Source organism: Chaetodon auriga, chromosome 4 (assembly GCF_051107435.1).
Source record: "Chaetodon auriga isolate fChaAug3 chromosome 4, fChaAug3.hap1, whole genome shotgun sequence".
In the NCBI taxonomy this organism is placed as follows: domain Eukaryota; kingdom Metazoa; phylum Chordata; class Actinopteri; order Chaetodontiformes; family Chaetodontidae; genus Chaetodon; species Chaetodon auriga.
Window position 1 is genome coordinate 14,480,697 of NC_135077.1, and position 13,250 is coordinate 14,493,946.

The following is a 13,250-nucleotide window of genomic DNA, read 5'->3' on the forward strand; positions in this document are numbered from 1 at the left end:
CTGTGCCACTCAGCTTCTCCTCATGAGATGATTGTAGCGTCAAAACTGTGAAATAGATGTTGGTGTATCCTGAAAATTTAACGAGTGTCAGCCACCAATTACGTGCATCAAGATGCCGCCTATGTGAGGAGTTACACAGAGAGCACTGTGGGTGTGTTGACATGCATTCCCCAGTGTGTGTTTCCCAGGTGAGGTGAATGGTTGGGTCAGTAAAGTGTTTGACTCTAACACAGGAGACTGGTTCACGTCCATTCTCGTGCCAACAGCCAACACTGGTTCCAATTTCGTAGTTTTAAGCATGGTAATCTTTCTTTAATTCAAATAACGGGGTATGGTCGACCGTAAAACGTGTCATTTGGTATGAAGACTTGAGTTTGGACGCGATGGCCTGAACATAACTTGCTCTCTGCAATCAGAGTTATTGTGGTAATGCTTCAAATTGAGGCACCATCATAAAAGTCAGAAATGACAGCCAGGATGAAAGCCCTGGTTAGCTTATTAGGCCACTTTTCCTTTTGAGACAGGGCCCTGGTAAGTGGAAAGTACCCAATTTGAAAACTAAATTGTGCACAAAATGAAAATACCTTCCATGCATCTTACAGTAACATTGTTAACATTGACATAGTAACATTGGCTGGATTAAATTTGTTTGGATTTTATGTATTTTGTTCTTTAACAAAGCAGGGTGTGAATTGGCCTAAATGAGCAGCTTTTTTTCAAAATATTGACGCACTGCATTTCATTCTCTGAACCGTTTGATGACATCATTACTTATTTATCATCATAATTTAGTCACAAGGCACAAAATACATTTGGAAGTGCGAACTGGTCAACATTAGCAGTTGTTATTTCAGTCGATGTCACAAAGCAGTGAAAGTGGATGTTTCATGAACCAATTGCAGCCTTCAATCAATCGCACCTATCAAAACAGCCTTAACAGCACTTTTAATTTTCACCTTTCACACTGTGCTGGAGATAAATAATGGACAAAAAGTGGTTTTCTCAAATTAACTTAAAGCTGAACTTTGTTTGACGACAGGGCAGCAATTTACATAATTAGAGTCTATGAGAGCACCAACATCAATAAAGAGACACACTGTTTCATGCATAAAGATGCATTGAAGCGCTGTCCACATCAAAGGACAAATATCCCTGTCAATAGACTTAAAAGATAAGGATGGTGGAATTAAGTAGACAATCGACCCTTTGCTAAGCCCCATCCTCCAAGATCTTGTTGCTATGCCTGTCAAGCTTTTACCAAGATTTACCATCGAAATTTGCAGTAATTTTTGATACACTAGATCTCCAATTACTCGCTGAAACAAACAGACGCAGGCTGCTCATTTCTAGCTGACAGCAATGGACTTTGTTGGCTGAAGTGACAAATCTTGGTAGCAGGTTTTGTAACTGTGGCTAGCTTACTATTAGTGTAGAAAGTTAAATCTAATGCTTAAACTGTGAATCAGCTGTAAAGTCCGTCTCCAGCTGATGTTTCCATGTCACTCATTATAAAAAGACATCCATGTAAAAAGGTCTAAAGTATATTCTTGATGGCTGCATCTGTGATATAATGATAAATGCTAAAGCTACATGTCCCGGGTGTTGGTCAATGTGATGCATGCAAGGGAGCAGCATTGTTTGAGTATTTTGCTGCAGAGCTGGTTCACCTCATATTAAGAATAAAGTAAAATGTAGGCTGAAGAAAATGGTATTTGCTCTAATGGCCTTACTATAGCAGAAAAACATACTTGGACATGCAATACAGTGGTAAGACTGAGGACATGCTTTATTGTTTGTATTTCAAACTGTGTGGCTCACTTTTACAAGAGAGAAGGATTTGAGGAATAAGCCATGAGTTTGTAATGGTGTCTAACAAACATTTGGTTGGAGCTCCTCGAGTGTGAACATCCCCAAAACAAACAAAGAGCAGGACTGAGCTGCTATCATTACTCTAAAGTCTGATAGAATTGCACAAACAGTGGATGTGTTGGTCCTAAAAAGGTATTTTTCTCATGTAACCTGCAACCAAAACCCTAACCCTAACAATGAAGAAAGCTAACAACTACTTAGCTAGTTAGCCAGACATGCTAACATTAGCAGTTTACATGAGTGCAGATTACGACAAAGCTTGATTCATTCCTCACACATTTGTTCTTGTGTTTAAGGCTTTTGAAAGACTATGACGAAGACCCTCCAAACGCTTAAAGCCTCATACACACTTTATCAACACGTAGAGACCCCTGCTGGTGTCTGGTTCCAGTTACCAAGCAATGATTGGACATTTGAAGGAGGGTTTAAACAATGTACATTTTGGCAGACTGTAGTCATGTTATTAAAGGTTAATTGAGGGATTGAAGTCTTTTGGTGACCCCTGAGATTCACTAACTTCCATATTCATCTCAAAATCTCTTATGCCTGATGTATTTTAACTGTTTATTTTATTTGGTTCTTGTTTTCCTCTGTTTCTTGGCATTCAGTTTCTGTTATCTGTTGGTCGTCTTCACTACTTTTTACAACATAGTTTGTTGTTATTGAGATGAGATCATTTTATATTCTCTTAACACTTTTTATTTTCTCTGTCCCAACACTTATTCTTATCAGTTTTTGTTTTTATCACCCTATATGAGCACATAAATAAACAATAAACTCTGCAGAGCTCCCTGACTTGTCCTTCACAAAGACTTTGAGACCAAAAAAAAACAAAAAAAAATAACAACAACCAAAAAAAACTTCATGCCAGCTAACCCCAGTACGTCCCTTTTGGGGGTATCATTTTTATTTTTTTCCTGTTGTCTAGTCTTTTATAGATGATGGGATTTTGTTCGAAAATACTTGGCTATTACCACTGGCTGCACTACCCGGAGTGGTGGTGTGTGAAGGAGCAGTAGGGTGTCCATTGGACTGTGGATAACAGGCTGTGATCTAAAGCATCACCTTATTGGTATGAGCTACTCCACACCTCAGCACAGTCCGACTGCCTCAGTTGTTTCCCCTCCTGTGGAGAAAATTATCTTTGTGTCTCCTTTGAGCTGAAGGCTCCTTCAGACCAGCAGCACCACAGTTTGTTGTGTACATGCTTTTCAGGACAGAGGTTCGATAGAAAAGGCAACAAGAGCCATGCGAGTGAATGTGTCGACGGTCCTTGTGTTTTACCTCTGTACCTGTAAGAACTGTTTGTCGGTTCTTTGGTTTGAAGCCTTGTTTAAGAAGTTAACTTCAATTACGTTTTTTCTTGTTTAGGTTCACAACACCCAAATACAAAGACAGCATAGACTTTGTGGGCAGTGTGATCTGTCCTCCAACTACACTGGAGATTTAGCTGTAGGAGATGAAAACATGTCTGCATGTTTTGCTCAATGCATTGATGCTAAAGCTTGAGTCTCTGCTGACAATTAGATGTCATCATTTCATTATATCCAGACAAACTTAGAGCCACGCTTCAATTAGAACATCACAGCTCAAGAAAGTTTATTTAAAGCAGCAGGAGCAGCTTCTATCTAATAGTTGCAAGCTAACAAGATCACTGAAGTGAAGTTATTAAAATCTAAGTGTCTTTACATGAGACCTGACCCCTGTCTTCTAAATGCAGACATCTCTCCAGTTTACAATGCAGTCCTTCTCATAAAAGGCTTAAGTTTGAAGCCTAAGCGGAGATAACCCTGATGGATTGCCCTTTTAAGGTTAGTGTGTAACGAATCAGAGTAGAAAAGCAAAGGCTCTCATTGTGCTGCTATGTGTACCCTTTGGTGGTTTTGTAAATATCACAAAATACTCAAGTGTCAGACATTGTTAGTATCATATAGTAGTCTTTTATGGTGGTTACAGAAAGAGAAATCATGGGGTTAAAGTACTCTTTATGTTAAAATATTAAAATTAATGTGAACTCACACATGTGAATTCATAGATATGTTGTGTGTGTGTGTGTGTGTGTGTATGCTGAAATATGCTGCGTCTAATTCTACCCTTAACTCAAAAAGTCTCACCTTAAGCTGCACGTTGAAGATGTCCTCAAAATGTCCTCACTTTACACACACACACACACACACACACACATATACTAACACTTCAAAGTCCTGATTAGCGATTTTACTTTATCAAGCTTCAACCCAAGGTCAGTATACATTGGCAGTAATTGTAATAGATCACCTGCCAATGTGAGCAGTGGTTCAGCAGGGAGAGCAGTTGAAGGGTCCTGTATGTGTGTGTGCGTGTGCGTGTGTGTCTTTGTGACTTGTTCCCCTCTATTCATCTTGTGTTTGCTCACTTTACCTGCATGTCGAACTCACATCTCAGTCGACTGAAGACGAATGAACTCAGCATTTGCTTCCACTCAGTCTCCTCGATGAATGGCCTGACAGATGGTTGTTGATTGATGGCTGATCAGTGATTCCAGAATAGACTCATCCATTCCCAATGTCCCCCTTTGATAAGGGATCCTGTTCCAAGGCTAAACTTCAGGACGACGAATTGAGTGGCTCACCTATGACTGTCTGTTATGTCTTCAGCCACAACACAGAGATTTAAACTTCTTTTAGATGCCTGAAAGTGTTTTTGGACGAATGGATTAAGACGATTGAGCTGAAAAGAACGTACTGCAGCAAACAGCAAACTTACCTGACACAATAATTTGAAAGATGCTATAATGGCTTTGATGAGAGAAATAGGGCTGCAGCAAGCAGCTAATCTTTGTTGACATTTAAAGTGCAGATTGTGGTCAGAGGACAGTTTAGTCATTTTTGTGTTTTGCACGAATGGATGTTTAAACGCAGAGTGGGTGACATCACGCTCACTGCAGGCTTCAGCTGTCTCTTTAACATACTGCAAGGAGTTTTTAACTGGTTATGAATCAGTCTCAATTTAATACTGATGCCTCTATATGACCTACATAAGCAAACAAGGCCATCAGTGAGACCTGTTTCTATAAAGTTGTTGTTAACGCCTGCCCCAGGGTCCAATTCAGCATGAAATCAGACCAGTTTACCAAACACAGACCGGAGGAGTCTAAGTTTACATTTTCCAGTATCACAGTGGGTAGTATGTTCTACATTAGCCAGTTAAAAGGAAACAGGAGGAGATTTGCCTTTAGAGAATTTTGTTTTTGACGTTTTATTTTCTGGTTATAGCAGATACTGGCCCAGGAAAGACGAAAAAAAGAAATAACTGAAGAGAATCATATTACAGTTATTAATCTGACATAGCCACAAATACATACTTTACCACGTCGCTACGTAACCTGCAAACAGCTGTGTTATAAGAATATGTTTAATTATATCGTATTAAAAGTAAGCTGCGTGTTTCTTTGACTCACTTCCAAAACAAATGCAAAGGCAAGCCAGATCAAGATCTTTATGACGCGTGACAGTGGAAACGCTGCCACTTTTGTCCAAAATCAACAGTAAAGGAAGGTCCCTTGTCGTTGCTTTAGCTTTAAATATTTCAAGTGCTTTCAATGTTTACACATTGACTGACACGTCAACTGCTTTCATCTTTTTACGTGTCATTGTGACACATTTTTATTTTTTGACTGGCAGTTTGTTTGCTTTCATCTGTCACTCTTCATATAAATTGCACTACTTTCCGAGGTGCCTGTCAGTCATTTCATATTCCTTAACTGGGAGTTCATCTGGTTTCGGTGATTACGCTCCACCTGACACCTCAGCTTCTTTTAATGCTTACACTTCAACTGACACTTCATTGCATTTAAAATGTAAGCACTGAAGGAAGGAAGTTGAAGTTTCAGTTTGGCTACTGTTTCAGATGTTTCACCTGAACGTTTGCAGCAGTGGGCACACTTTCTTTTTCTTTCTTTCTTTTCTTTTTGTCAGAATTTGTCCTTTTCTAGTTAAATTTGTAAAGCCTTGTTGAAATATAATACATAAAAGCGAAACAAATATGAGTTAGCTGGGTAACTTAGCCAGAACAGCTTTGGAATCAGCACCCTGGACAGCGGCAGTGACTCTCTTCAGCTTTAAACAACACAAACATTTCTGACAGTCAGATGGACGCCAAGACAAATCTTCAAAGCCTCACCCGCCTTCCCTTTTCCCAAATAATGTACAGCACAGGAGGATTTGAAGTGTTTTCAGTCTTTCTTGCCCTCATGCTCCGTGTCGTACTGATCCTATTACACTGATTCATACTGGGAAGCAGCTCACTGCTGCTGCAGACTCACACTGAGCAGTCTGATGGTGCTTGTTTAGGAAAGCAACAGTCAAAATTACGCATTCTCTCTCCTCTCCCAGAGCTTCCCAGCATGCCTCTGAGTCCAACCAATGGTCTGTACGTCATCGGTCTGTTCCTCTAACCACTTGCCTGCTGCCACCCCCTCAACATTTTTCGGCTTGAACTGATGTGTTCCTGATAATGAACAACATCAGGCTGTTTTGCTAAATGTCACAGGGTACTTTTAAGCTGCTTATTCACATGTGAGCTGAATCCCTTATGAGGAAATGTATTTGCTCATCACTGCAGAGTTCTATTTTCATGTGATTTCTCCATGATTGTGTCTTTTTGCTTTGTTCCGCCATGTAAAGCCAGCCCAGCTGCTTCATTTTCCTACTTAGTTCTCTTTGATGTAGACAAATGCACCAATCAGGAGCGCTCTCTTCTAATTATCCTCTACTCACCGTTGTGTGTCAGGCAGGGACCTGCCCCTTCTTCCATGGATGACACTGATGGTTGATTCAACTTGTTCTTTTTTTTTTCTGTTTATTGCAGGCTTTCATCGCTGACGACTGGCAAACGATCTGAGGACATCAAATTTGAGGTAATTATTCCCATTGTCTTGTGCTCTAAAGAGACACGGACTGATGCATGAAGATAACACACACCTGCGTTCTACTGAGGCAGAGTTTGCCCTACGTAAGGGACACAACATCTATAGGAGTTTTTCTGCCGAGTGACGTTATGTATCCATCGTGCACTCGAACGGACACAGACAGAAGTTTATTCTCTCGGGTAAAGTGACCATCCTGCACACCTGAAGATCATCCGGTCTGATCCCACAGTAGCCTGAGCATCCATCCTTGTCAGTGTGTCCTTGACCAGAACACATGTGGCTCCCTGCTGCTGTGAGGGTGCTGATCCTGCAGTCTGTTTGGTGACATTAATAATGAGCTTATGAGAGTTATTACTTAAGGCCATAACATGCAGCTTTTCACATTAAGGTAATTTTGAAATTGCTCGGCTTCATTACTACTTGTGCATTAACAAGCTTTTCTGTTGGACGTTTTGGGTCACATGTTAGGTGACACAGTTGTTACAGACAAAGCTCATTGAATGCACATGGATGTCAAAGGTCAGTTGGGGAGGTTAGTTGGTGCATTTTTCATCTCACAGAAATGTCACAATAAACTGTAGTTTATTGTTTGGTTTCTCCAAAATATGCAAATAATTTGCTAAAATAATGACTTTTTCATTAAGTACCTAAAGTTTTTGTAGTGCTATAAATATGTTGTTTTTCTCCTTGAGATAGAAGATGTTTTCTGAATGCAACCAACTCAAAATAATACATATTCCCTATGACCACAGCTCTGTATTTGAAGACAAAAACTCTACCTTCATGAAAACCTTTGAAATAAGTCACTCAGAATATGTCCTTCATTTCTCTTCTATAAAAATGCCATTTCACTTTTTTTTTTTTGAAGAGTCCTCGGCTTTGTCTGGTGCTGAATAGCAGACTTATGTGAAGAATTATTGTGTGTGACCAGCTAGTGATTTTGCTCTCAGTGGGGTTATAATGGGAAATTGTGATATTAATGTCAACCAGCAGCATATGAGATGCTATTATTTCTGAAAAGCTCATGTTTGGGAGATGGAAGTTTTATTTTTTCGACAAGATGAGAATCCCCCCCTGAACCAATCCCCAAATAACTGACCGTGTGCTGGAAATGTCACAGAATTTGCATGCTTCACTGATGCCTCATCTTACTGAATGCTATGAAAGAGCTCAGATCTGCTCTTTTGCAACCTGCACGTGGTTGTGCAGTCACCTACAAGCCATATGAATGTATGCAAAAGTAGAAGCTCTTTAAGGTCACTAAAATGCAGACTGTCTAAAATCTGCACCTCCCAATCAGGTTCATTGAAACCTGCAGTTATACTTTATGGGATTTGTTCCTGGATTATATCCACAGCTGATGACAGAATTTCAATTTTAGCACACTGGTATACAACCCTGATTCCAAAAAAAGTCGGGACGCTGTGTAAAACATCAAGAAAATAGAACGTGATAATTTACTAATTCTCCTCTCTCTCTCAATGGTGAGTTAACTAAACCACACTAGCGCCAGTGTGAGAATGCACTTAGGCACAATCATCATCATCATGCTAAAATGGCCACAGTGACAATGCTAACATGCTGATGCCAAGCAGGTATAATGTTTACCATGTTCACCATCTTAGCTTAGCAATGCTAGCGCTAAAGCTTAAGAGACAAATGTCAGAAAGAAAAAGAAAATAAAAGAAATAAAAGGGACAGAGGCCTCAGTATGTGACTGACAAGTGATCTTAGTGGAGTTTAGCACAGCGTTACCAAAATGAAAGAAGCAAGAATTTCACAGATTACCACTTTAAATGTCAAGAGCAGACACGCAAATGAGGCATAATGACCCCCTGCCCTGCCAATAATAGAAATGTAACATTTTGGATAGAGTCTCTTAATACATTGATCGCTATGCATTTTTTTCCCCTTGAAGCGCTGACAGCACTTGTCACCTGGGCTGACAGGCCTTCTGTTGTGTCATATTCCCTGCTGTGACAGATGTGTGGATTGGCCCCCATTGTGTCACTCCCAGTATGCAGCTGAGCACCATTGATCTGCAGCTATCGAGCCACAATTGCACTAATTAGTGTAGTTTTGAAACACCATCCGCACCGAAAAGGATGGAGAGAGGGAGACAGAATGCTCTCAAGCATCTCCCAGCAATGGCTGATCAGATGTCACCATATAAGAAAAGAAGAAGTAAAGTTTCTCCAGACTGAGGATGTCAGAAAGACAAGAAAATGCCTGAAGCAAATACAGACCTCAGAAAACTGTGCAACAGTTTAAGTTATTTTAACTCCTAAAACATGTGGCTCTGCACTGTTGTGAAAGCCTTGAGGGGCAGGGGGCCATAAAATCCACCTTAGGGCAAATAATGAAGAAAAGATCCTGGGCTAAGTCAGAAGGTTGCAACAGACGAGATAGACGCACCTCAGCTTATTTCTCAAGCTATTTCTACCTAAACCATAAATCATGCTGCAGCCTTAAGAAAGTGAGCTGGCTGACCCAGTTTATAATTTAGTCCAAAGTTTCTCTTTTTTTGAGGGATTTTTGTTTTAACTTGAGATTGGCACACTTCAGACATCAGCCTGTATTTTCACAAGGTTGTTGTTTTTGTAGACTTGGTCATTGTGGAAAGGTGGGCTTATTAAAATGAAGAGCTGTGTGGGTTTTTGTGTACCGGCCACAGCCGCTGATATAATCACAGTCATACATAACTTTATTTCAGATCTGTGAAATTTCTGTTCAACATTGAGCTCCATCAGCCTCCAGACAAACTGATTTACCTGAGCTTCTGGGCCATTTCAGGAGAAACAGTGGCTTCTTTAATTCATTTTCCGTCCTTGTGTATGCAAAATAATAACTACAGGCGACATTTGTAATGTATAACAATTCGTATTTTTGTGTCATGAACAGTAATTCAGCAGCAGCGCATGGAAAATCCAATATTTGGTAACAGGTAGACTTAATGTAATGAAGACATTGTTTGTACAAAAACAAAATGAAGGTGCAGCACAAGACAAAATATTATGGCCTGTCTGTTTCAGTTTTTGTGATTAAAAAACAAGTGGTACGCTATTTGCGAAATAGAAAGAGCTGAATGGATCAGCACCGGATAACAGATGAGAAATGATTTCACCAGTTTACCATTATGTCACTTGGACCATTAAGTTCAAGCAAGTATTTGGTCATGTTGACAAGAAGCACATACTCAGAAAACCATCACGTAACTGCAGTTGTAGCCATCGGAAATAGGTTGTGAACTGAATACAAACTTTCATCATAATCAAGCTTGTTTTAATCAGATCATCATATGACTCCTGCACAATAATGAATCTTCTTTAAACTTTACAGAGTTTTAGATGAGGAGGACTCCCAACACTCAAAGTTTAAAGCCATAAAAACTAATTATGAAGTCTCGAATTTGTCTGGCGATGGGAACTAGAAAGTTTAAGTCGACTCTTACTTCTAAAAAAAACTTCTACATCATATCTGTCTACATCAACTTAATGAAAAAGGATCAGCTGAATTCACTAAACTCCATGATGAAGTCTTACGGTCTACTTATGCATAATATTGCACGTACTGTAAACACACAATACATTTACATATTCATGCAAGCAGATGTATCAAAACGTAATGAGAGTAGGCTATGCACTACACTGCCATAGTTTTACGCACACACACATGGACTTTGGAGGTAAGACAGGTCAGCAAGATTTGAGCAAGTTAAGGGGAAGAAGGACGATGAAGGGGGAAGACTTGAAAGGGAGAAAGAGAGAGAGGGAGAGAGCAATTTGCTCGTCGTGCTGCTGTCATCCTGCCAAGGCAACTCGGAAATTTGCTTCATCTATATTTAGCAACAAAAGATAGCAAGAACCTAATGCACACACACACACACACACACACACACACACACACACACACACACACACATACAGACCCACATTTACGCCCTCACGTACACGCTCGTTGGCAGAGCAGTGATTTGCAGCAAACCAATGATCAAAACAGCGTGGTCAGCTGTATCTTTACACACACACACACACACACACACTCACACAGTGGCTGGTTGTTGACAGTTAGGTCTGAAGTGGATTGTGCTCATTAGGTGGGGTTGCAGATTGGTTTCTATTTATAGCCAGCAGCAGGCAGCAGGCAGCAGGCAGCAGCAGCAGCAGCAGCAGCAACAGCAGCAGCAACAGCAGCAGCAGCATGGAGGTGTTTGAAGTAGCACAGGCCTCCGGTGGGCCGTGCTAACGAGATGCATCCGGAGCTGATCGTTCTCCGAGCTGCAGGAGTTCGGCTCTGATGGTTAGCATGGTGTGGGTTAGTGTGATTCAGGTCAGTTATTTATAGCAGACTTTTATTTGACATGCTTTAGGTTGTATGAGATGGGGTGGGATAAACAGTCTATAGCGATATATATATGATGCCACATTTTATCACTATACTGGCGTCTTTTACCAATAAACATTCGAGCAGGTGTTGAGTGCTTTTTGAGATAATACTTTTTCAGAGGAATATTCCTCTCCAAGTGTCACAGATAGGCTCACGGGTGTTTGCATAAAGTGTGTGGACAAACATCCACCGGAACAGCTTCATAACTTGACTGGAGGCCCATTCTGACTGGAGTTATTTGCAAAGTGGAGGTAATTTTAACATTACCTGCGCTGGTCACTGATTTTAAGCCTGTCCGAAGCGCATATGTGGGTAATTTTTCACACCCACCAGAGTAATAATTAAAGCTACAATTTTCTACTGTTTTTTGGCGAACTCGCTGTTCCTCCTGTAATTTGAATCCCATCCAGAACGTACTTGTATTTTAAATTGGATCTTTGCTTGTCCTACTTTTTTTTTTTAATCAGCTCAGCGTGAAATGTAACGTTAGTGTGAAAATGAGAGGAAGTGAAAAATGTTTTTGCAAATCTAATTGATGGAAACATGTTATCGCCAACACACGGACCTATTTGGGAGCAAACAAGAGATCAAGAGAGCAAGTCCACATAAAAGCTCTTTAAATGGGCTGATGTAATGTCAGCTATAGGTGCTGGTATTCTCTTTTCTGCCTTGTTTTAGCCAACATTTGCTAGCATCTTGGCATTGTGTCTCACGTCTGTGTGTTCAGATTGGACTGAGTTATGAGTCCCAAAAGGACTGTGATTTTTGACTTATTCATCTCACGTTTTATCTTTACGTTACCTTCAAGTCTCCTGTGCCCCCCGGGGAGGCCTTTTGTTTTCGCTTTGGCTTAGTCAGTTGGCTTTTTACCGACCATATGGGGCTTACCACATTGTCTCACATGGGTTGAGATCTGGTGATTATAAAGGCCACGCCATGTAATTCACATCACATACTAAACATATTCAGTGAGCCCTTGAGCCCTGTATGGAAGCGTCTGCATTTATTTTTTTCTCCGCTCTTTAATTCAGGCCTTTGCTTTCATTTGTTACCTGCCTGTATATCATGTATTAGAAATTCAGGCAAAACCTCATGTTGCATATGGATAAGATGATGATTCCCAGCCCTAATATGTTATGATTTTGAATTTAGGATTACAATATTGTGCCAAATGTTAATAAATGCATATATTAAATATATATAAATGTATATTTTAGTCTCTGTGTGGCCCTGTGTACATTGTACTCGCCTGAAAGAACTACATTAGACTGCACGATCATGATCGCGACTTTATGGGACATGGCACTATACTGTCATTCAAAGGGGATTTGTGTCAGCGGCTGGCAGTGAGATGACTGAGGCTATCAAGGAGGCTAATGGCATGATTGTCAGGGGGTCAAAAAGTGACCGGAGAGCTTTCAGAGAATGTATATCTGCACCAGACAGCATCAGAAGCAGCCCTCTGGACGGAGTATTTTCCCTACGATAACAGATTTTCATCTGCATCTAATACGTCTAAAAATGTGAACAGTAAGGGATAATCACAAGTTGCATGTGCTAACAAGTAAAAAGACAAACAAAACTCGAAACCACTGAACAGGAAGCAGGTAATACCCATTTAAAAACATGGTTAACATTAACATTGAGGTGTCATTCGTAGCTTGCCTTGGTTTGCCGTTTTCTTCCTAGAGCTCCACTCTGGCTTTACGAGTGCCTCAGCCTCAGGCTAGATGCAACTTTTCAGGTAGTCAGCTCCTCAAGATGAGTGACAAGTGTTGGAAAGAAGTGTTGGGACAGGAGCTTGAACATCTAACTGAGAGGGATGAAAGTGGGAACATCAAAACGCACTGTGCTGCTGACTCAAGGTGAAAAGTTGAACACTGGGAAAGCATTGCAGCCACAGCCAAATAATAATACGGGAGAGAAACGGAAATATAAACAGCATAACATATCACAACAGAATGTGTGAATGCAAGTGGTGCTGCTGGTGGAATGTGTGAAACCTGGCCTTCAAGAATACCTGCACCCCAGTGAATAATCCGGCTTGTTAAATATGAAATTAATGTAAAATCCTGAACTTTGTTTC

General features: G+C 40.4%; 1 protein-coding gene across 2 annotated transcripts in view; it reads left to right on the forward strand.

Annotated features, from left to right (window-relative positions):
- Nucleotides 1–13,250, forward strand: part of LOC143319033 (protein phosphatase 1 regulatory subunit 29-like) — a 249,560-nt gene that overhangs the window by 158,907 nt on the left and 77,403 nt on the right. For both annotated transcript variants that reach the window (XM_076727591.1, XM_076727592.1), the window contains exon 4: nt 6,718–6,766. The gene's annotated coding sequence lies outside the window, so the exon portion shown is untranslated. The remainder of the gene's footprint in view (nt 1–6,717; nt 6,767–13,250) is intronic.